This window comes from Anarhichas minor, unplaced genomic scaffold (assembly GCF_050575085.1).
Source record: "Anarhichas minor isolate MPS153535 unplaced genomic scaffold, ASM5057508v1 ptg000036l, whole genome shotgun sequence".
In the NCBI taxonomy this organism is placed as follows: domain Eukaryota; kingdom Metazoa; phylum Chordata; class Actinopteri; order Perciformes; family Anarhichadidae; genus Anarhichas; species Anarhichas minor.
This window is the reverse complement of record NW_027466482.1, coordinates 772,501-796,966: the sequence shown is the minus strand read 5'-3', so window position 1 is coordinate 796,966 and position 24,466 is coordinate 772,501. Positions and strand designations below refer to the sequence as shown.

Genomic DNA, 24,466 nt, shown 5'->3' with positions numbered 1-24,466 from the left:
AATGTTCCACAAGCACCCACACACGCCAACACATCAGACCGTTCTGTTTTGAACATGTGAAAAAATTGGTCATAAAAATTACAGCAGACTGTGTGGTCTTTACCCTGCGCTCATAGCAGACTATCTGTTCTTAATCCTGCGCTCAAAATTAAGCCTCTGTTGCAACGTTTCGGAGACATCACTCCTTCTTCAGGCAAGTGGCTTAATTTCCTCTCGTGAATTTTCGTGACCGTTTAAATGTCGCACCGTTCCTAATTGCCGTGTCCTACAGTGAGGTTATGTTTAGGGCAAAGGTCCAGGGACCGGATACTTGTAGTACTGACCCAAATTACCCGCTTCTCCATAAAGGTTACGCTTAGGGCCTAGGGCCAGGGACTGGATAAAAAATGGAAGCTGGGCCGAAGAGCGACAGCAGACTGTGTGGTCTTTACCCTGCGCTCATAGCAGACTATATGGTCTTGGCCCTGCGCTCATAGCAGACTGTATGGTCGTAACCCTGCGCTCATAGCAGACTATATGGTCTTGGCCCTGCGCTCATAGCAGAAAATCCGGTCGTAACCCTGCGCTCATAGCAGAAAATCCGGTCGTAACCCTGCGCTCATAGCAGACTGTTCTTAATCCTGCGCTCAAAATTAGGCTTCAATCAGTTTTATGAGATAATTAACATTCAAATAATAAACTCACTATAATGCATGCTCAGCTGGAACTATGAACACCTAAGGGGGAAAGTGCATACGCTCCAGCTAAGGGAAAGGGCAGATGTGATACCTGGTGTGTACAGACACTGCGATGTGACTGCCTAATATGTTTGAAAGCTACGAAAACACGCTGAAAGGCTCTCCCGTTTCCTCACTATAATGTCACATTAAATCCTATATCAACGAAAACACACAGTTTGTTGCATATAGCACCATATATTAATGCAAATCAAATTCATTCACGTCCGACCTGGTCGGCATAACTTACAGAGAACAAAAAAGAAAAGCCGTGAGACTCCCACTTGTACTCCGACACAATAAACAAGGGTGACATTCACAAAGTATACCCCAAACCCAGTGTCCCATCAGTCCCAAAGTTCCTTAATTCAACTTATATAGGATATAGACAGTAATGAAATAACGTAACTTCATTTAAACTTATATATATTTAAATATAATTTAAACATATATATATATATATTTAAATATAATTTAAACATATATATATATATATATATATATATATATATATATATATACTGAATATATTCATGTGGGATTTTACAAGAGAGTGCTCCCTGTAATAAAGCAAAATTGGTTCAGATGTGGTTGAAGAAACATTTTTTAAATGAGCTGATGACAATAATAATAATAATAATAATACATTTTATTTATATAGCGCTTTTCATAAAACTCAAAGACACTTTACATTAAAATCATCATATATAAAAGCAATAAAGACAGCAGATGGACCATCACCATCAAATCCCCGACATCTGTCCCGCTGAAGTGGATTTACTCCCACATTGGAGGCGTTTTATAAGCACAAACGTGCTTTACTCTCTCCATGCACCAGCTAAAATGGTAAAACAGCGCCACTAGCCCGATGACACTTTGTTGTGGCTGAAAACGGAACTGCATCTCATTTCCAAGTGATAGAAGTTCCGTTTTTATGAATATGTCATGTGAATTGTTAATACCCACTGTTACCATAGTTACCCACAATGCCAAGGGGCATTGTGGGTCATTTTTTAGCGCATTAAAGCCAATAACTTGAAAATTAAAGCAATTTCAAATGTGAAAACAGTCTCTGTGAAGTGAGAATGAGCCAGAGACTTTGTCAGACATGGAAATAGCCAGAGAAAAAAATATGGCACCGTCAGTGAGAATGGTTTGACTTTAGAGTACTATAAATAGCTTTGGAATTCCTAGTTATACTTGGTAGCGTGTGGTCCATCTTCTGTCTTAAACAGGGGTTGATAACGAGGGCATGAGTCTCCGCTGGCCAAGTGCTATGGACATAGCAGGCTAAGGGACGACCCAGCACCCATTGGCCACGGCAGGCTGATGGGGCAGGTCTAGAGGGTGATAGTGTGTAATGAGTGCTACCTAGCCCTTGTAGCCAGTCTAGGGACAAAGGTTGGACCACAAACTGCTTTTTTTCCATTGCTTCCAAGACTTTTCTAGTGTGTGTACACACACTAGAAATGTGTGTGTGTGTGTGTGTGTGTGTGTGTGTGTGTGTGTGTGTGTGTGTGTGTGAGTGTACTCATGTCAAAAACTGCATCTTTAGAACAAACATTTAATCCACCTTTGTTACTCCTTTGCTTGAAAACAAAACATTTGACCTGATTCTATTTCTTTAATTATGTCTAGATTTCCTTCAGGGTCATTTCTGAGAAAGTACTTTGTGTGAGTTCAGACGAGTGTTTTTGACTTAGCATCATGGGGTCACTTACCTGTGGTGTGCACTGTAAATCAGATGCTCTCGTAAAGAGGAGGGTAATTGTGTCTTTCCTCTCAGTTAGCAAAGGCCAGATCAGTGTTTCTTTTAACCCCTTCGTAACTGTTTAACTTGTCTTGAGGTCCTTCCAAGGACCTGCAAAACATTTGCATCAAGCAGCCTTACTAATCTTTAACTAATATTAATTAATTAACTCATCAACATCTGTCACAAAAGAGACAAAATGTGAAAGACAAAAACACTTATTTCAGCAATTATTTATTCTGTTTTATTCATGTCTGTATTTATACATTTATTTATTCATTCCTGTATTGATTTAAACATTTATTATTGCATTTATTTATACTTAAAAACAATTTCGTCCTCCACACATCACATGTCATCTCTTCTGTCTAATCAAAGGGATATACCTTTGTTTTCACGTTCTGAGCGAACGATACTTTCCGTGGCCGAATGGTTAGCGTGACTGCACACAACGTAAACCTCCAATGCGCATGCGCAGATCTATTGGGAATCAGGGGTCGGAGGTTCGACTCCCGAGAGAACCTTTAATTGTGAAGGTCTCACCAGGTTCTGAGAAGGGGAGTAAATACAAAAGATTGCCTTTTTCTTCTTGTATGAATTAATAAAAGCGACAACTCGGGTCCTGTCCTGACTTCGTATCATACAATACACCCAAATATATGTAGCCACAAAACCCTGACCTGAAATAGGCAAATTGATGCATTTTTGCTCAATTTTGCAACCAATTGCAAGAAAAACTCCTCTGTCTAACAAAAACCTTGAATGAAAACCGATAGAGTCAAACCTCATGACATGATCGCATGTTTCCTCTTGACAGGGAGCAGAGAGGGGAGGGGCTCTGAAGGCTGTATACAGCCGCCCTCCGTGTTGCCTGTGCGCCGTCACGCTTCCTTTGATTCCCTTTACATCCGATTGTGTTCCACTGTAAAATGTAATTGATGACATTACTTAAAGGTCCTGTTCGTGACTTTCACGGACAGGATATCTAGGCGCAGCCGGGGGGTGGAGAACGTCAGGTTCGGGGGTCTCGGGATCGCCTCTCTGCTGTTTGCAGATGATGCGGTCCTGTTAGCCTCCTCGGATCGTGACCTCCAGCATTCACTGTGGCGGTTTGCAGCCGAGTGTGAAGCAGCGGGGATGAGAGTTAGCACCTCCAAATCTGAGGCCATGGTGCTCTGCCGGAAACTGGTGGATTGCTCCCTCCAGGTGGGGACGGAGTGCCTACCTCAAGCGAAGGAGTTCAAGTATCTCGGGGTCTTGTTCACGAGTGAGGGTAAGATGGAGCGGGAGATCGACAGACGGATCGGTGCGGCTGCAGCAGTAAAGTAGGCGCTGCACTGGACCGTCTTGGTGAAGAGGGAGCTGAGCCGGAAGGCAAAGCTCTCAATTTACCACTCGGTCTACGTTCCAGGTCGCGGCTACAAGCGGCCGAAATGAGTTTCCTCCGTAGGGTGGCCGGGCTCAGCCTTAGAGATAGGGTAAGGAGCTCGGTCATCAGGAGGGAGCTTGGAGTCAAGCCGCTACTCCTTCGTGTCGAAAGGAGTCAGCTGAGGTGGTTCGGGCATCTAATTAGGATGCCTCCTGGACGCCTCCCACTGGAGGTTTTCCAGGCACGTCCAACTGGGAAGAGACCCCGGGGAAGACCCAGAACACGCTGGAGGGATTACATCTCCCAGCTGGCCTGGGAACGCCTCGGGATCCCCCAGAATGAGCTGGAACATGTTGCCGGTGAGAGGGAAGTCTGGGTCAGCCTGCTTGGCCTGTTGCCACCGCGACCCGACCCCGGATAAGCGGAGGAAAATGGATGGATGGACCTTACTTAAAAGAAAAAGTGACCGTAACTCATTTCTGCTTAATTAGTTGACTATACTGAAAGAACACTTTCTGGTGAGTAAAGTTGTGAAACTCATCAGCTCAAGTAACCTTTAATATAAAAAAAATCAGTGAGGTGGAACCATCCGCAAAGTCCGGAGAAACACGAGACCGTACTCGGCCGCATTCGGCGATTACACATGCGCAGTTCAACACTTCACCACTGAAGAGACGTTCTTTGCTCGAGGCGTAATGGCGGATGCACGAAGTGGCAAGAGAGCGCTACTTTGTCAAGTTATTTGAAGGTAAGTTTCAGCTACATAATGAAATAAAATGTCCCTGGCTATCTATTTAGCAAACCTAGTCGGCCCTTTACCGTATTATCTATCTGTAAATCAATTTTGAAAGCTAGCACACGTTAAAGCTAACCTAGCTAACGCTAGCCCTTGCCAAACCCCGCTACAATAAGTGTACATTTAACGACTTGGCAGACCGAGTGTACTTTTTAGCGGGTGCAATGGCAACTGTGTCGATCTTTCTGGGCCACTCTTGAATTCGACAAGCATGTCTTTTCTTTTTTTTTTGAGTCCGTGGCTCCTACAACCGTCTACGGCGCAGTCAAATGGGACCGTCAGATAAGCGACCTTATCGGGAAACGAGTCAAAATGTTACATCTGCATATCCGTTTACCAATTTAGAAGTAACGTACAGTACACTTGACATATAACGCCACGTTTCTTTATTACTCTTGATGTTACCGAAGCATTTTTTTAAAGGCAGACATGATGGTGGCGGTTATATTAATAACCGTGGCTGTCTGAATCGCGTACATTGAAATACACTGCATTACGGGAGTCTCACAACGTTACTGTCAGTGAATGAAGATGAAATGTAGTGTTCGGTTGAGCTGAACAAGGAATAATTCTACAACAACCGTATGATGGCGGGCCTCTCGGGCACAGAGAGAGTGACACTGTGTCCCAACAGCAAGCGTTACGTTACGGTTTTTAACGTTAAAATAACGTCTTATATTGTGGTATTTACTGGAAAGTATGTACAATATAACCAATAGCAAGTTGGAAACTTTCAGCTTACCAGACATCCACTTGTGGATGGGTAATTCAGTTGTTAAAACCAAACAAAAACTTATGAATAATAGAGAAAAAACATACAATATATATCATGGCTAGCGAGGACAAGTATTTGTGATTTAAGTTTTAAAATCTTGAAATCTTTTATTAAACTGATTGCTAGTTAGCCATAAACATGCAACTTGACTATGAGTTATTTGCAGTTTGACTGATTGCTTTTGTTGTTTCTTTTGTCAGCTTTGCTGAAACCTGGCAATGAATTGGAAGTGTAAGTACTGCTTGTTTTCTTCTGAAAAGAGGGCTCAACTATTCAAACACTACCGCTTAAAACATGGAAGCTATGCCAGATTGACTCCAATTCCATGCCTCCACACAGATTGTTTTCCTGAGGGTGAAGATGAGACCAGTATGGAGTCCAAACGACTGGAACTTGTAGAGGAGATAAAGAAACGTCGTCCAACTGCTGCTCTGATATCCAAGAATATGGACTCAACGTTTGCCTTGAGAAGAAAAGAGTTGGTGACCTTGGAGCCTCCAGTGAAAGACAGTTGAAAGGTGGCCAGCACTCTTTACGGAGGGTCAGTTATGTCACCAAATTAGCTTTACTGTCCTACTACTGAAAAAGTAGTCCTATAAATATGATTTTATGAATTGATCATTGCAAATCCCGATCCCAGTGTGTCTAATCAAACTAATAAATCACCAAATCACACTGGCCTCCAAGGATTGAATACAGGTTTCTACCACTGCTGCTGTATGTGATTGGCTCAAACTAGTACTCGGGAGAGTTACCTACTATTCTTTGTAAAGAACCATATGTCACCTTGCATGCATTATCTCATTTTTATACAGCAATTGCAGTAACTTATGTTCAATCTGGAAACCATTGCAACACTAGTTTTCTGCCCAGTGTGACGTAGTATTTTGTTGCTGTTTTTTAATGTAGGTCCAATATGACTAAATCTTAATTGTCCTACTCTTTCCTTTAGATTTTGGCAGAGCTCTGTAGCTTATCAAGCAAAAACCTGAAAGCAGAATTCTTCAAAGAACTTGACTAATGCACTCCTCGCTTCCTTGAGATTTTCAAGTCCAAGGGGGGGAAGTGTCGGCCAGAAACTTCAGGAATATCTGCAACAAGTCACACCAGGGGTAGGTTTCTCAAGCAAAGTTTAAAACAAATGTATGTGGTGACCAAAGTAGTCCCACCACATTGTGTATGCAGAGCCGTCAATTGATTATCCTTGAATACTTGGGAATTTTGTGTTTGAAATTATTTTTATAGAGTACAGATGTTACTGGGAAGCGAATCTCAGTCCTCCGTGGCCTTCCTGTCATCCTTGGAGATGAGAACACAGACTTCTTCAAGACATGCTTTGTAAGTAGACTTTGTCAAATTTATTTAATTCCACACAACAGGATGCCCAATCTATCTAATGCATTCCTTCTGTTCATCTTTTGGTGTTAGTTACTTCTCTTCCACTCAGCCTGAATTAGTGCTGCTATACTTTCATTTTTGATGCACTGATCACCTATGCCTAATTGATTTTGTGGAGCCTTGTTTTGCTGTGAGGCACAAATATATTCATTGTGTGTTCTACTATAGAAATGCAAAATGACATTTGACATGCATTTGCGGTTTTAATGCTGCTATTGTTGTTAGGACTGCGATGACCCTCCAGACATGTCCCACACCTCCATGGGGATCCTGACAGTCATTGCCGAAGACTGTGTGGCCTCTCCTCACTCGCTGCACCTGGAGTCTACAGCTACTGCAATCGTTTTGGAAGGAACAGTGGTGATGGATGACCTTGACAATCTTCCGCATGCCATGTGCCTACTCTTCGAACTTATTTACGCCCTGAATTTGGAGTACCCTCAACAGCTCAGGTACACCATTGAGTTTATTCAAAGAGTGCTTCTCTCACTTGGACAGAAATCCCTAAAACCTAAAATACAATCACTCAAAAATCTACTGATGCAGTGAGTGACTGTCTTCATGATGTGGATGGTATGTGACATGCTGGGTCAGGCCTGAGACCTTTACCCTTCCATCTCCAATGGAACTCTTCACTTGTGTGGAAAAGTGATGTTTTTTTTGTCATTTTGTCTATCTGTTATTTCTGAATCTGTAGTCAAAAGAGAGCAATTCACGATTTTTCATCGGAGTGACGAAAGGCATTTAGATTTTTATAAAAGTTAAGGAAGTTCATGTCAAGATATAGGCATAAAGACATTGCCAGTAACGGTATGTTATTTTTCTTTTGTAATTTGATAGCTTGGTTTGCAGAAGTTCAATTCTATTTAAATACAAAAAAACTGAAAAAAAGCCCACAAGAAATGTATTGTTTATATGAGAAACTTGTAAAAAATGTTTTCCCTTTTTCAAAAGCTGTAGTTAATAATAACTTTGCCATATGTGCTTAAACTGTCACTATATCCTGAGAGACGAAAAAAGTCAGGCTCCTGTCCTTTTAGTGCTCCAAATGGCATTTGCAAGATTCCACCGCATCCAAAGTAAAACAACCAATCAGAGCTGAGGATTCTCTAATGCAAGATTCTAGCCCTGCATTGCCCATTTCTCACCCCAGACACCTAATTTAGTGTACTGTTAAGCTGTAAAATGAGAAAGTTAACTCTGGCCTGTTTTCCCAACTGTCAACCTACCTACTAAATAGCAGCCGGGTAACAAACATAATTTCACAGCTAAACAGTACACTGACAAGTTTCTGAAAACATTTTAGGCGAGAAATAAAGAAAGTAACAGAATATTGATTCATATTTGGTAAACTGCCTATAGTTTTACAGTTAAATTAGAATTGACAAGTAGTGATTGACAGCTGTGTTGGAGACTCATCGACTTAGTTGTTTTTCTGCGGGCGTAGTGGAATCTTGCAACTGGCAGGAGCACTAGAATCTGTTTTTTCAGTCTGTCTGTCTCTTCCCTTAATGTCAGGATATAGTGACAGTTTAAACAACTATGATTGAAAAGGTGTTTTTGTAAAAATGAACTGCTGCTTTAAACTGACAAGACTAACAAAACTGTGTTAATCATAGTGAACTATGGTCTGCGTTCCCAAAAAATGCATTTTTGTTTAAATTTTTTACATTATAAGGGCAACATCAGATCTGCTGTTCTATTTCATAACTTAATCTGGCAACATGTCCAGCATTTTGTTAACACTGAGTTTGAAGTCAACAAACTGCCTCAAAAAGACATTTGTTTTTTGTAAAAATAAACTGTCTTTCATTACAACTGTTGTCTATCTTTTGTTTCAGCAACTTACAGTTTGTAGTTCAGCTTACTTGAGAATTTTAAGGCAATAATAATAATTTCCTAGTAATGTCAATGCTTGGACTTGTAAGGATAACTTGTTCTTATTAATACTGCTGACTTAATATAACTCAGATTTTTAAGTTGTCTGAATTGACAATTTATAGTCAACCTAATTAATGGTTTTGAGTTACTTTTAAACAGATATTTAAGTTGTCTGAATTGACAATGTATAGTTAACGTAATTCATAATTTTGAGTTAACTATACTACAGTTTACTCCAATGACATGAGTTGCCTAAACTCAGTTACTTTAAGCTTTAACAACTTAAAATGAATGAGCTACTTTACTTAAAAATGTTAAGGCAATTGGTTTCCTGACTTTTTTTAAGTAAGGTCAATTTATTACATTTTACAGTGCAGTACAAGTTATTAGATTATTACAACATCTGATAACTTCTACTATCACAGTAGAAGTTATCAGATGTTGCCTACTGTCACAGCACAAGTTATTAGATTATTACAACATCTGATAACTTCTACTGCGACAGTAGAAGTTATCAGATGTTGCCTACTATCACAGCAAAAGTTATTAGATTATTACATCCGATAACTTCTACTATCACAGTAGAAGTTATCAGATGTTGCCTACTGTCGCAGTAGAAGTTATCAGATGTTGCCTACTGTCGCAGTAGAAGTTATCAGATGATTACAACATCTGATAACTTCTACTGTCGCAGTAGAAGTTATCAGATGTTGCCTACTGTCACAGTAGAAGTTATCAGATGTTGCCTAATGTCACAGCACAAGTTATCAGATGTTGCCTACTGTCACAGCACAAATTATTAGATTATTACAACATCTGATAACTTCTACTATGACAGTAGAAGTTATCAGATGTTGCCTACTGTCACAGTAGAAGTTATTAGATGTTGCCTACTATCACAGCAAAAGTTATTAGATTATTACATCTGATAACTTCTACTATCACAGTAGAAGTTATCAGATGTTGCCTACTATCACAGCACAAGTTATTAGATTATTACAACATCTGATAACTTCTACTATCACAGTAGAAGTTATTAGATGTTGCCTACTATCACAGTAGAAGTTATCAGATGTTGCCTACTATCACAGTACAAGTTATTAGATTATTACAACATCTGATAACTTCTACTGTCGCAGTAGAAGTTATCAGATGTTGCCTACTGTCACAGCAGAAGTTATTAGATGTTGCCTACTATCACAGCAAAAGTTATGAGATTATTACAACATCTGATAACTTCGACTATCACAGTAGAAGTTATCAGATGTGGCCTACTATCACAGTAGAAGTTATCAGATGTTGCCTACTATCACAGCACAAGTTATTAGATTATTTCAACATCTGATAACTTCTACTATCACAGTAGAAGTTATCAGATGTTGCCTACTGTCACAGTAGAAGTTATCAGATGTTGCCTACTATCACAGCAAAAGTTATTAGATTATTACATCCGATAACTTCTACTATCACAGAAGTTATCAGATGTTGCCTACTGTCACAGTAGAAGTTATCAGATGTTGCCTTCTGTCACAGTAGAAGTTATCAGATGTTGCCTTCTGTCACAGTAGAAGTTATCAGATGTTGCCTACTATCACAGCAGAAGTTATCAGATTATTACAACATCTGATAACTTCTACTGTCACAGTAGAAATCAGATTATTACAACATCTGATAACTTCTACTGTCGCAGTAGAAGTTATCAGATGTTGCCTACTGTCACAGTAGAAGTTATCAGATGTTGCCTACTGTCACAGTAGAAGTTATCAGATGTTGCCTACTATCACAGCACAAGTTATTAGATTATTACAACATCTGATAACTTCTACTGTCGCAGTAGAAGTTATCAGATGTTGCCTACTATCACAATAGAAGTTATCAGATGTTGCCTACAATCATAATAGAAGTTATCAGATGTTGCCTACAATCATAGTAGAAGTTATCAGATGTTTTCTACTGTCACAATATAAGTTATCAGATGTTGCCTACTGTCACAGTAGAAGTTATCAGATGTTGCCTACTGTCACAGTATAAGTTATTAGATGTTGCCTACTATCAAAGCACAAGTTATTCGATTATTACAACATCTGATAACTTCTACTGTCACAGTAGAAGTTATCAGATGTTACCTACTATCACAGCAGAAGTTATAAGATAATTACAACATCTGATAACTTATATTGTCACAGTAGAAGTTATCAGATGTTGCCTACTGTCACAGTAGCAGTTATCAGATGTTGCCTACTATCACAGTAGAAGATATTAGATTATTACAACATCTGATAACTTCTACTGTAACAGTAGACGTTATCAGATGTTGCCTACTATCACAGTAGAAGATATTAGATTATTACAACATCTGATAACTTCTACTGTCACAGTAGAAGTTATCAGATGTTGCCTATCACAGTAGAATTTATCATATGCTGCCAACTATCACAGTAGAAGTTATCAGATGTTGCCTACTGTCACAGTAGCAGTTATCAGATGTTGCCTACTATCACAGCAGAAGTTATTCGATTATTACAACATCTGATATCTTCTACTGTCACAGTAGCAGTTATCAGATGTTGCCTACTATCACAGTAGAAGATATTAGATTATTACAACATCTGATAACTTCTACTGTCACAGTAGAAGTTATCAGATGTTGCCTACTGTCACAGTAGAAGTTATCAGATGTTACCTACTATCACAGTAGAAGTTATCAGATGTTGTAATAATCTAATAACTTTTGCTGTGATAGTAGGCAACATCTGATAACTTCTACTGTCGCAGTAGAAGTTATCAGATGTTGCCTACTGTCACAGTAGAAGTTATAAGATAATTACAACATCTGATAACTTCTACTGTCACAGTAGAAGTTATCAGATGTTACCTACTATCACAGCAGAAGTTATAAGATAATTACAACATCTGATAACTTATATTGTCACAGTAGAAGTTATCAGATTTTGCCTACTGTCACAGTAGCAGTTATCAGATGTTGCCTACTATCACAGTAGAAGATATTAGATTATTACAACATCTGATAACTTCTACTGTCACAGTAGAAGTTATCAGATGTTGCCTACTATCACAGTAGAAGATATTAGATTATTACAACATCTGATAACTTCTACTGTCACAGTAGAAGTTATCAGATGTTGCCTACTATCACAGTAGAAGTTATCATATGCTGCCAACTATCACAGTAGAAGTTATCAGATGTTGCCTACTGTCACAGTAGCAGTTATCAGATGTTGCCTACTATCACAGCAGAAGTTATTCGATTATTACAACATCTGATATCTTCTACTGTCACAGTAGCAGTTATCAGATGTTGCCTACTATCACAGTAGAAGATATTAGATTATTACAACATCTGATAACTTCTACTGTCGCAGTAGAAGTTATCAGATGTTGCCTACTGTCACAGTAGAAGTTATTAGATAATTACAACATCTGATAACTTCTACTGTCACAGTAGAAGTTATCAGATGTTACCTACTATCACAGCAGAAGTTATAAGATAATTACAACATCTGATAACTTATATTGTCACAGTAGAAGTTATCAGATGTTGCCTACTGTCACAGTAGCAGTTATCAGATGTTGCCTACTATCACAGTAGAAGATATTAGATTATTACAACATCTGATAACTTCTACTGTCACAGTAGAAGTTATCAGATGTTGCCTACTATCACAGTAGAAGATATTAGATTATTACAACATCTGATAACTTCTACTGTCACAGTAGAAGTTATCAGATGTTGCCTACTATCACAGTAGAAGTTATCATATGCTGCCAACTATCACAGTAGAAGTTATCAGATGTTGCCTACTGTCACAGTAGCAGTTATCAGATGTTGCCTACTATCACAGCAGAAGTTATTCGATTATTACAACATCTGATATCTTCTACTGTCACAGTAGCAGTTATCAGATGTTGCCTACTATCACAGCAGAAGATATTAGATTATTACAACATCTGATAACTTCTACTGTCACAGTAGAAGTTATCAGATGTTGCCTACTGTCACAGTAGAAGTTATCATATGCTGCCAACTATCACAGTAGAAGTTATCAGATGTTGCCTACTGTCACAGTAGCAGTTATCAGATGTTGCCTACTATCACAGCAGAAGTTATTCGATTATTACAACATCTGATATCTTCTACTGTCACAGTAGCAGTTATCAGATGTTGCCTACTATCACAGTAGAAGATATTAGATTATTACAACATCTGATAACTTCTACTGTCGCAGTAGAAGTTATCAGATGTTGCCTACTGTCACAGTAGAAGTTATTAGATAATTACAACATCTGATAACTTCTACTGTCACAGTAGAAGTTATCAGATGTTGTAATAATCTAATAACTTTTGCTGTGATAGTAGGCAACATCTGATAACTGCTACTGTGACAGTAGGCAACATCTGATAACTTCTACTGTGACAATAGAAGTTATCAGATGTTGTAATTATCTGATAACTGCTACTGTGATAGTAGGCAACATCTGATAACTTCTACTGTGATAGTAGGCAACATCTGATAACTGCTACTGCGACAGTAGCAGTTATCAGATGTTGTAATTATCTTATAACTTGTGCTGTGATAGTAGGCAGCATATGATAACTTCTACTGTGATAGTAGGCAACATCTGATAACTTCTACTGCGACAGTAGAAGTTATCAGATGTTGTAATAATCTAATAACTTCTACTGTGATAGTAGGCAACATCTGATAACTTCTCCTGTGACAGTAGAAGTTATCAGATGTTGTAATAATCTAATAACTTTTGCTGTGATAGTAGGCAACATCTGATAACTTCTACTGTGACAATAGAAGTTATCAGATGTTGTAATTATCTGATAACTGCTACTGTGATAGTAGGCAACATCTGATAACTTCTACTGTGATAGTAGGCAACATCTGATAACTTCTACTGTGATAGTAGGCAACATCTGATAACTTCTACTGCGACAGTAGCAGTTATCAGATGTTGTAATTATCTTATAACTTGTGCTGTGATAGTAGGCAGCATATGATAACTTATACTGTGATAGTAGGCTGCCTACTATCACAGTAGAAGTTATCAGATGTTGTAATAATCTAATAACTTTTGCTGTGATAGTAGGCAACATCTGATAACTTCTACTGTGACAATAGAAGTTATCAGATGTTGTAATTATCTTATAACTTGTGCTGTGATAGTAGGCAGCATATGATAACTTCTACTGTGATAGTAGGCAACATCTGATAACTGCTACTGCGACAGTAGCAGTTATCAGATGTTGTAATTATCTTATAACTTGTGCTGTGATAGTAGGCAGCATATGATAACTTCTACTGTGATAGTAGGCTGCCTACTATCACAGTAGAAGTTATCATATGCTGCCTACTATCACAGCACTCCAAATTATCCAAACTCTTTATGAGAAAAGGTTCATCAAGGCAAAACAAAAATATTATTTAATGGGCAGCTCGGAACCCAGAGCCAGATTATTTTACATGCTGCCTAAAATTCACAAGGATCCAACTAAGTGGAGCAAACCACATGAAATCCCTCCAGGTAGACCCATTGTGTCTGACTGCAGCAGTGAAACATATTACACTGCAGAGTACCTGGACTTCTTCCTCAATCCTCTCTCGACCACACATCCAAGTTACATTAAGGACACGTACCACTTTGTCAACAGTTAGTGAAAAAACTGCACATTCCTGACAACTCTATTCTGTTCATGATTGACATAGACAGTCTATATACAAATATTGACTTCAAAGAAGGCATGCAAGCCATAACAAATGTATTTCGGAAACACCCAAACAAAAAAAGACCAGAAAAAGAATTATTACAGTTATTAGAGATTAATTTGACCAAAAATGATTTTACATTTAATGGAGAGTTCTTCCTTCAAATTAAAGGTACAGCTATGGGGAAGAAATTTGCTCCCGCATATGCAAACATTTTTATGGCTGAATGGGAGGCGTCAGCCCTAAAAATATGTCCTAAGAAACCTCTGTACTATTACAGGTTTTTAGATGACATCTGGGGGGTGTGGCCTCACACGAGAGAGGATTTTGACACTTTTCTGAACACGCTCAATAATCACAGTGAATCAATCAAGCTAAAATCCACCAGCAGTTTGACCTCTGTGGATTTCCTGGACACCACCACTTTTAAGAACGACAGGTTCCAGGAGACCCACACACTAGCGATTAAAGTGTTCTTTAAAGAGACAGACACCCAAGCTCTGCTCCACAAAACTAGTTTCCACCCAAAACACACCTATGCAGGCCTGATTAAGTCACAATTGTTGTTTGTCAGAGTATTGTTTCGAGCTTTGTCCACCAGAGGGTACTCTAGGACCTTTCTTAGAAAATGCAGAAGGTCATTTCAGCAAACTAAACCTCCAGTAGTAACTTGTAACCTTCCATTTGTGACGACATTTTCCCCGTCAACTGTTGAACTGATCAGAGAAAGTAGGAGGAACTTTCAAAAACACATTACAGGAACCTCAACATTACAAAACTATAGCATTATTGCTGCATTCAGGAAAAACAAGAATTTACAGGATCTCCTGGTAAAAGCGAAGATTAAACCCCTCTCTGATCCTAAACCCAGAGTACAGGGCCAGTACTTTAAACACCAAAACTGGTTCACTAATCGGTACACAAAAGAGGTCTTTCAGACAATGACCCGCGGCAGTCTAAAGTCAAAGAATTGTATATATCTGATTTCTTGTAAAAAGTGTTGTTTACAGTATGTAGGTAAAACGGGGAACACCATTTCTATTCGATTCACTCAACACAAATATAATATACTGAAGAGGAAAAAGATGGAGACACTGTTTGTGAAACACTTCCTATTACATGGATGGAAATCTGTTTTAACTACTGTCATTGAGTGTAACCCCAGGTGGAACATTTCCCAGAGGAAAAGGACTGAAAGGATCTGGATTGCCAGACTGGACACGAGACATCCTAAGGGCTTGAATGAGAGGTAAGTGCTTCAGGATGTGAGGATCACCTTGCTGGCTTCCAGCGTAGGGATCACAACCCCCTAACACCTAACCCTGATTTTAAATCTAACCCTAATTTTAAATCTAACCCTAACCTCACCTCAACCCGGACCCAGACCTTAACACAACCACTTACTTACCTGAAGCCCAACCCATGGGTTATTTCCTAAACTTAACCTCCTTGAAGAGCCCAAAACTCAACCTCCCAGTTTAGGCCTCTTCATTACCAGTGTTAAATACTTACCTGTTAAATACTTACCTGTTATTATGGTTAAGGGCTTCCACCTCTTGGTTGTACAAATGTGACATATATTTGTGTATTTTACAAATGTTGAGTTCCAAAGGTATGCCAGAACATTATATTGGTTAAATGCACTGAAGCTTATTACCTGTTCCACACACACACACACACACACACACACACACACACACACACACACACACACACACACACAAATTGTAAACAAGGTTTATGTGTGTATATATATATTTTCATTCACTTGGGACATGTTTATTGTTTGCATGTTATGTTACCTGGTAACCACTGTTTAATCCATAATTGGAAAAAGGATGTAAATAACTTCTGACCGTAAAGTAAGGTCTATTTTTATGTCGTCACGTAAAGTGACGTGTGACCGCTGACCTGTCGTAAAGTCAACCTTGGCTTCCGGTCCGCCTCTTTTCAGCGGGACCGATGAGGATGTTACTCGCGGCATCACGCTCTTCATAATTTGTTAGTTTTATATGTTTTTATCAGCCTGAAGAAGATTTAATACAATCGAAACATTGCTGTATATTTATTTATTTTTATTTATTTTATTTGCATCACTGTTTGACCAAAATAAAAAGTCAAAAGTGCTTCTGAAACTTTTTCTTGGCCTACAAAACACACACGAGGCTAGCTTAGCATGAGCTACTACGGACGACTGAACAGAGACGAATGGACCACGGTGTCCTACAAGAGGGGGCGCCTTGGAAGACATCGCAGCCCTGAGCGAGACATCTATCCCACTGCTACGCACAGAGGTAGGGACAGATCCCAGCACCACCGCGGAGCTCCCACCCATGATGGAGCTAGGAGAGCGGACATCAGCGCAGGAGGGAGCGCGCTCCTGAACTTCGCCAGGACGCTCCCAGTTCCCCCCACCGCCGCAGGTCCCCATCCCGTCACCAACGCAGAACCTACGCTTCCGTGACCAGGACTGGCCTGCCCGTCCACGACCGGGTTTCTCCCAGACGCAACCAGTCTCGCCATGACAGACGGGACCCATCGCTGCACCGGCGCGAAAGACGCGCGCCCGACGCGGTGAGCAGACACAGACCGGACAGTTACAACGCATCGCGGAACCGCAGGAATGAGCCCAGCACAGACTACAGACCGGACCCTCCATGCGGAATTTACAGGGCTCACAGAGGGGATTCTCAGAGCCGTTTTCGAGAGGATTACGGAAGACGGAACTCGCCGCGTCGTGTCAATTATGGAGATGAGAGCCGACGACGCGCGGAGCCGCAACAGGTGCCCAGACGCAGAGACGCGCACATACGACAGAACAATACTGAAGATAGGAGGGAGAACCATCAACAAGCCAAGACTCGTAATCGACCTGAAGTTAGACAACGAGATGATAATAAACCAAGGTCAGATGATCCGGACTTTGCCCTCAAATGCCACATTTTACACAGAACAATTAAGGCAATTCATCACTTCTCGAATGTGAGTACGGAGAAAACTCCAGTGTCTATTCACAAAATGATGAAACAATTAACCATTTTGATTAAACCTGCGATACCTAGCACACAGACATCAGAACTGATTGAGGGCAACGCCAAAAACTGGGCACACACGACACTTGTCATTCTCCGTAACCACTATGAACAGGTTATTGAAAAAGAAATAGGTGAACTGCACATATTAGAGACACCTGAGTGGCATGCCCCGTTCGAAATAGCGTCTAACTGGGCGAAGAGACATTTCGGCCGCAGATTGACGCCCCAAAACACTGACCGAGACGGCTGAGATCATCACGGCAGGACTGACACGGCTCCAGGAGCAGGCTGACTCGTCCACAACGGAGGGTCCAGCCCCCCGAGGCAGCGCAACGAGAGACCTCCCACAACAAGGCCTGGGCTCTAACGCAGCTGCAGCCACGGGCTGCTGCACTCTGCAACCACGGACGGGTCCCCCCGTTCACTTCAGACGCCAGCACACACTCCTGTCCCCACAACACAAGAGGATGAGTGGACTGGTCAGAGCCATCTCTGCGCGTTGTTGAGGACACACCAGAGGAGGATCTCTTCACGGCCACTCCTCTCCAGCATCTGCCACTAACCCAGAGGATCCGGAAAATGTTTCCCTTCACTTTGGGTAACGCATCACAGCCCACCCAGTCTCCTTCCAGCCCACACACACTCACACAGGGGAATGGCTGCGTCTCACACGACACAAGCTCCATTGATGAACTCTCACCGACTCACAGCACCATCCTCCCAGAGGAGGAGACCAGGGTGAGTGGGGTTTGTCCTCCCAGCGGGGGTCCCACTGCCCCGACACTCAGAACAACTGACACGTTGCACACAGCAGTGCAGACCCTGCTTACCCCGGCAGCCGGCACGGGAGTACTCTTCACACCCCACACAGCGGGCCCCTTTCGCCCTTCAAGACACATGACGTCTTCCAGAAAGCTAAAAGAATGGCATCTCAACATCCACAAAAAATGTGTCATTATGGGAGACTCAAATGTGTCTAATCTGCCATCACACACCATAACTGACCTTCAGATCGATTCGTTTCCAGGGGCCAACTTCAGGAATGCTGAGGGCATTCTTCAAAACACTACAACACACGTCACGGTGGAGAAGATCGTCATGTCCTTCGGAATCTGTAATCGGGACCAAAAGACTAAAGAAACGTCCATCAAGCAACTGCAGAGCATGCTGAGAGTGGCTAAAACCAACTTTCCCCAGGCTCGGATCATCATCCCACAAATTAACTTTTCCAACAGCCTGACAGAGAAGGAGAAACTTAACTTAACACAGCTCAACACATACATTGCACTACTGGGTGAGTACTTTCCCATGTTACCCAGCACGCAATTCAAAACTGAAGCAGACAATGTTCATTGGACAAATGAGACCGGAAAAATCATGTTTGACCACTGGTGCGCACATTTAAATTAAGTATCCCCATAAGCCTGCCGCCACAGGAGGGGAACAAATCGGTTATCAACTTAACCAAGAATGTAAAATTGACTACTGAACAGGTATCCTTGCTTTCTCGGGGACTCAATTTTATTCCCACTCAGGGCACTAATAAGGATCTTATCCCACAAACCAAGTATGATGTACAACAATATCACAGAAGACTCAGATTAGCGGCCTACTACGAGCACAAGCCTCCTACTAAAAGACTTCCGTTTATTCACAAGTCAACATGGACTCCTCCAAAAACTGTAATTCCACCAGAAATTGATAATATCATCAGGGCTGACGACAGATATTTTGACACTAAATTTAAAGTTCACCAAATTCCTCCTAATCTTAGCAATTCTGAAATTCTGGCCCTCAAACAATTAAAAGACAATAAACAGATTGTTATCAAACCGGCAGATAAAGGGAGTGCCATAGTTATTTTGGATAGAGAACAATATTTGTGGGAGGGCTACAGACAACTGAAGGATGAAAAGTATTATGTGAAATTAGATAAACCTATCTACCTGGATACCATCCCCTTAGTTAACAAAATCATCCAATCTCTACATGATAAAAGATTCATTAACACTAAACAGAAGCGTTACCTGATGGGGGACTCCACACCCAGAGCCAGAATTTTTTATATGTTCCCTAAGATCCACAAAGATCCCAGTAAATGGAGCTTACCTCATGAAATTCCACCGGGCCGTCCTATTGTCTCAGACTGCAGCAGCGAGACCTACCACCACTTTTTAAATCCTCTTTCAATCACACATCCCAGCTATATTAAAGACACTTATCATTTCGTGAACATAGTTAAGAAACTGAAGATTCCTGAAGAAGCCATCCTCTTTACCTTAGATATTGATAGTTTATACACCAACATAGACATTGAAGAGGGATTACAGGCTATAAAAAACGCCTTCCAAAAACAGCGTAATATAAACAGGCCTGATAAAGAGCTACTGGAATTACTGAAGATTAATCTGACAAAAAATGATTTCCAATTCAATGAGGAATGGTTCTTACAAATTAAAGGAACAGCCATGGGCAAAAAATTCGCACCAGCTTATGCCAATATCTTCATGGCTGAATGGGAGACCTCAGCACTGCAGGCCTGTGAAAAACAGCCGCTGCATTATTATAGATACCTCGATGATATCTGGGGGGTGTGTTAGGTTCATGGAACCTCTAGACTGTGGGGAAACCGCATGTAATCCAGCCTCTTACACAAAGAGAACCGGTTTCAATTATAAACAAAGCATTTAATACCTCTCATGCTAAAACAATTGCATAGTGGAGTACATTATTTACAGTTACACCGAATATGACCTGCTCACCCCAAAAGTCGTTACCACCCACCCAGTGGTACAGGAGCAAGAGGCCGGAATTTCTTTATCCCCCGCCTTACATAGTTCAAAAAACCTCCCATAATGTCCGTAGTTCCTATTGGCTAAATCCAGTTGGCTCCTCTTCCTCGCAGGACCCTCGCACGGGTATGACCTGTAATTGCCTGTCTAGAAATCTATCTGTCCCTTACTCCGAACATACTATTCTTTACAGTTTAAAACATTCAATGACTGTCTTTTATGGCTTAACACTTCTATGGTAAACATTCTATATAAAGATAAGGATTTGCAACTTTTGGCAAAAACCTTCACAAGTTTCACAAGCATAGAGCTAAAGGTGCTACAAATTCTACTAAGATACACTTCGAACTACAAATCACTTGTAACTACAAATTCTAAAACACTTCTACAATTATGAATCTTCTAATTATGTATTCCAAGACACTTCTAATTATGATTTATGAATCATTAAACACTTCTATTATAATTTCCTAAAACATAGTTCTAAACCCAAATTTCCTACAACTGTGGACCCATAACAACAAGAATTTGAGACCTTCTTAAATACCCTCAATACCCACAGGGACTCGATTAAAATTAAATCAACTAGCAGTCTGAAGTCGGTGGATTTTCTGGATACGACAACTTTTAAAGGAAACAATTTCCAAAAAACTCAATGTTTAGATATCAAAGTGTTCTTTAAAAAAACTGACACACACGCTCTCCTTCACAAAACAAGTTTCCATCCCAAACATACGTATGCAGGGCTAATCAAATCACAATTACTTGGATTTCACAGAATCTGCACAGGACAGAATGATTTCAAGGAAGCAGTTCAAATTCTATTTCAAGCATTGTCCACTAGAGGGTACTCTAGGTCCTTCTGTAGGAAGGGCCTCAAATCATTTCTGGATGTTAAACCTAAAGCACTTACTTCAAGCCTTCCACTCATCACCACTTGCTCTCTGTCCACCAAGAAACTGTCCAAACAACTCAGAATTAACTTCAATACGTGCATCAAAGGGTCTCCCACACTCAGTAATCACAGCATCATACCAGCGTTCAGAAGGAATAAAAACTTACAGGATCATTTAGTAAAGGCTAAAATACAACCACTTTTAAAACCAAGGCCCACAGTGCAAAAAGAATACTTTAGACAGAGACAGTGGCTCTTCAACAACAGTACAGGGGGAAATATTTAAAATCCTAACCCGAAGAGACCCCTCTACCAAAAACTGTGTATATAATATTTCATGTAAAAAGTGTAAACTACAATATGTTGGTGAAACTGGCAATATGCTTTCCACACGATTTGCACAACACAAATACAACATCACCAAGGGAAAGAAGACTGATACACCATTAGTGAGACACTTTCTCTCACATGGCCTGGAAGCAATCAGCATAACAGTCGTGGAGACTAATGACAGTTGGACCACGGCCCAGAGGAAGAAGGCCGAGTTGCGATGGATCGCGAAACTCGGGACCAAAGAACCACATGGTTTGAACGAACACTGAGGGACTCGAGGCGGAGCTCGGGATGGACAGTGCACCGGGGGCGGAGCTGTCTGGCTAGACGCTGTGCCCCATAACCCTAACCCTAAACCCTAACCCATATATTGTATTGATCACCGGGAGAAAAACACGGAATTATATGTGCATTTCCGCAGGCATGGCAAAAGTAATTTGATGATCTCGGGACTTGAGTCTGGGGTGGGGTGGTCTGGAGCCCAGAGATGGGCAGCTGAGAGGCGCTGGATTAAAAAACTAAAAACAGTATTGCCCAGCAGCCTGAACGAAGCGCAATAAAAATAAAAAAATAGAGTGACTGATTAGGAGTCAGAAGAGGGACTAAGATGACCTTGTGTGCCCGTGCGCTCTGCCTACCTTGTGGTAGGCAGAATACCTATTTCCCCTCACCTAACCCTAACCCAACCCTATCAAACGTGGGATGGGGTTATTGGGCATCATTTTACACATTATTTCACTCATGTTTTTATTTATTTTTTAAAAGCACTTATTTATTTATTTATCTTTTTAAAGTTTTAGAGGTGGTGTGTGTGTATATACATTTATTATATGTTAATTTATCTTTTTTAAAGCACTTATTTATTTATTTATCTTTTTAAAGTTTTAGAGGTGGTGTTTGTGTATATACATTTATTATGTTAATTTATCTTTTTATATAAATTTATTTATACATTTTATTTATATATTCATTAGGGAGTTACTGTGTATGATTGTGTTTTTTATTCCTTTGTCCCCATGTTTGCCCGCTTTTTAACCTCCCTTCCCCTTTTAACATTTCCTCTCTGCCTGTCCCGCTGGCAGTTGCTCTGCTGCCAGGCTGTTTTTAATAAAATTGTCTTAATTGTCTTTTATTCTCAGGGTTTTTTTTAAAGCCTTTTTAAAGGACAGCCCCCTTGTGCCAGTGCCCCTCGTGGCCCTCCACGCTCCTTACCAAACCTAACCCTAACCTTTATGGAGAAGCGGGTAATTTGGGTCAGTACTACAAGTATCCGGTCCCTGGACCTTTGCCCTAAACATAACCTCACTGTAGGACACAGCAATTAGGAACGGTGCGACATTTAAACGGTCACGAAAATTCACAAGAGAGGAAATTAAGCCACTTGCCTGAAGAAGGAGTGATGTCTCCGAAACGTTGCAACAGAGGCTTAATTTTGAGCGCAGGGTTACGACCGGATAGTCTGCTATGAGCGCAGGGTTACGACCGGATAGTCTGCTATGAGCGCAGGGTTACGACCGGATAGTCTGGTATGAGCACAGGGCCAAGACCACAGTCTGCTGTAATTTTTATGACTAATTTTTTCACATGTTCAAGACAGAACGGTCTGATGTGTTGGCGTGTGTGGATGCTTGTGGAACATTGTACTTACCTCGGTGGGAGAATGGACAAGCCGATCTGGTTGAGGGACCGTGGTGTGGTGGTGGTCTCACAGGCAGCTCAGAATTAGAGCTCAGCGATGGACAGTGCACCGGGGGACTGTGTTGTCTTTACAGCATTTTTCCTCAAACCCTAAACCCCAAACCCAAAACCTAACCCTAACCCTGTTACATTTTGCTTGCCTTAGTTATACTTGGTGTATTCTTTCATTTGCTCGATGTATGTTTAGATTGCCAAGATTTTTTACTCAATAATCCTTTAACAGTGACCATAATACCTGATGGAGATGCGGGGGATTGAACCTCGGGCCTCGTACATGCAAAGCACGTGCACTACCACTGAGCTACATCCCCCACAAATTGTCACAAATAGTCACAAATAGTCTTTCTTTCTTCGAGATGCCTAAATAAAAGGCAAAATATGACAAAAGACGATGGATGTAGATTTATAAATGCCCTTGTATAGTACTGTGAAATGCAACTGTGAATTTTAGAAATTAAGCTTGGGAAAACTCCTCGCACCTCTATACAGCCAGTCAAAGTGGAAGTGTTTGACATTGGCTGCCTTTATGCTTACTATCTGACTACAAAACTTAGCAACAGTATACTCTCACTGGAAGAAGAGGACTCAGATGGCTGGAAATCCAACAGGTGCCAACTGCTTGGAAGGCAGCTATGCTCACCACTGTACCACCATTGGTGGGACAAAGGCTTTTACAGCAAAGTCGGCAATTCACCTGGGTATTGAGACTGAAAAGAGCCTTGCATTTATAAAGTGAATGGGGCTGCCTCACTTCATCTACCTGTGAAGTTATACAATATTGCCCAGGAAGTTGAGATTTGCAATGTGACAACATACACAAGGAAGTGTCTTCTTAATCAACAATTTGTGTCAAAGCATCAACTTAGAGGCTGCGCATTTTTATAAGCTTGTTACGTTCCCCTTTTAGGCATCTAAGGGATGCGGGGAGTAACGGTGTTATTTTACCCGGGGGAAGAGAGAGAGAGCACTGCGAAGGCTTTTAACCAAAATATCGTTTATTGGAGATCGGCCCGCGGCAAAACAAAACTACCCTCTGATAGTCAGAGGGCGACTCAAAATGATAATCGCACCAACACGATGGCGACACCAGCCCACACGGCTGTACCGGAGAGATCCACGGCACCACTCTCTCGGCTTGGTTGCGGCTTCGGCCCCGGAAGAAGGCTGTCCTTCCAGAGCTCCTCTCCTTTTAACCACGCTTCCGATCTTTGATTGGGCGCAGCTGGCCTCTAGTAACGAGCGGCACCCAGGAGGACACTGCGTGTAATGAGAGAGAGCACAACAACAACACAC

The 24,466-nt window shown here is 40.9% G+C and overlaps 1 long non-coding RNA gene and 1 other non-coding gene across 2 annotated transcripts; one reads left to right on the top strand and one right to left on the bottom strand.

Moving 5' to 3' along the window:
* The first annotated feature begins 4,488 nt into the window (after positions 1–4,488).
* Positions 4,489–8,616, top strand: LOC142965790 (uncharacterized). The gene is made up of 6 exons (XR_012957739.1): positions 4,489–4,583; positions 5,607–5,637; positions 5,746–5,947; positions 6,359–6,518; positions 6,652–6,744; positions 7,030–8,616. It is a non-coding gene; the product is annotated as an uncharacterized LOC142965790 (long non-coding RNA).
* A 14,796-nt stretch (positions 8,617–23,412) lies between these two features.
* trnaa-ugc (transfer RNA alanine (anticodon UGC)) lies at positions 23,413–23,484 on the bottom strand. Its single transcript has one exon. It is a non-coding gene; the product is annotated as a tRNA-Ala (tRNA).
* Positions 23,485–24,466: the final 982 nt, after the last annotated feature.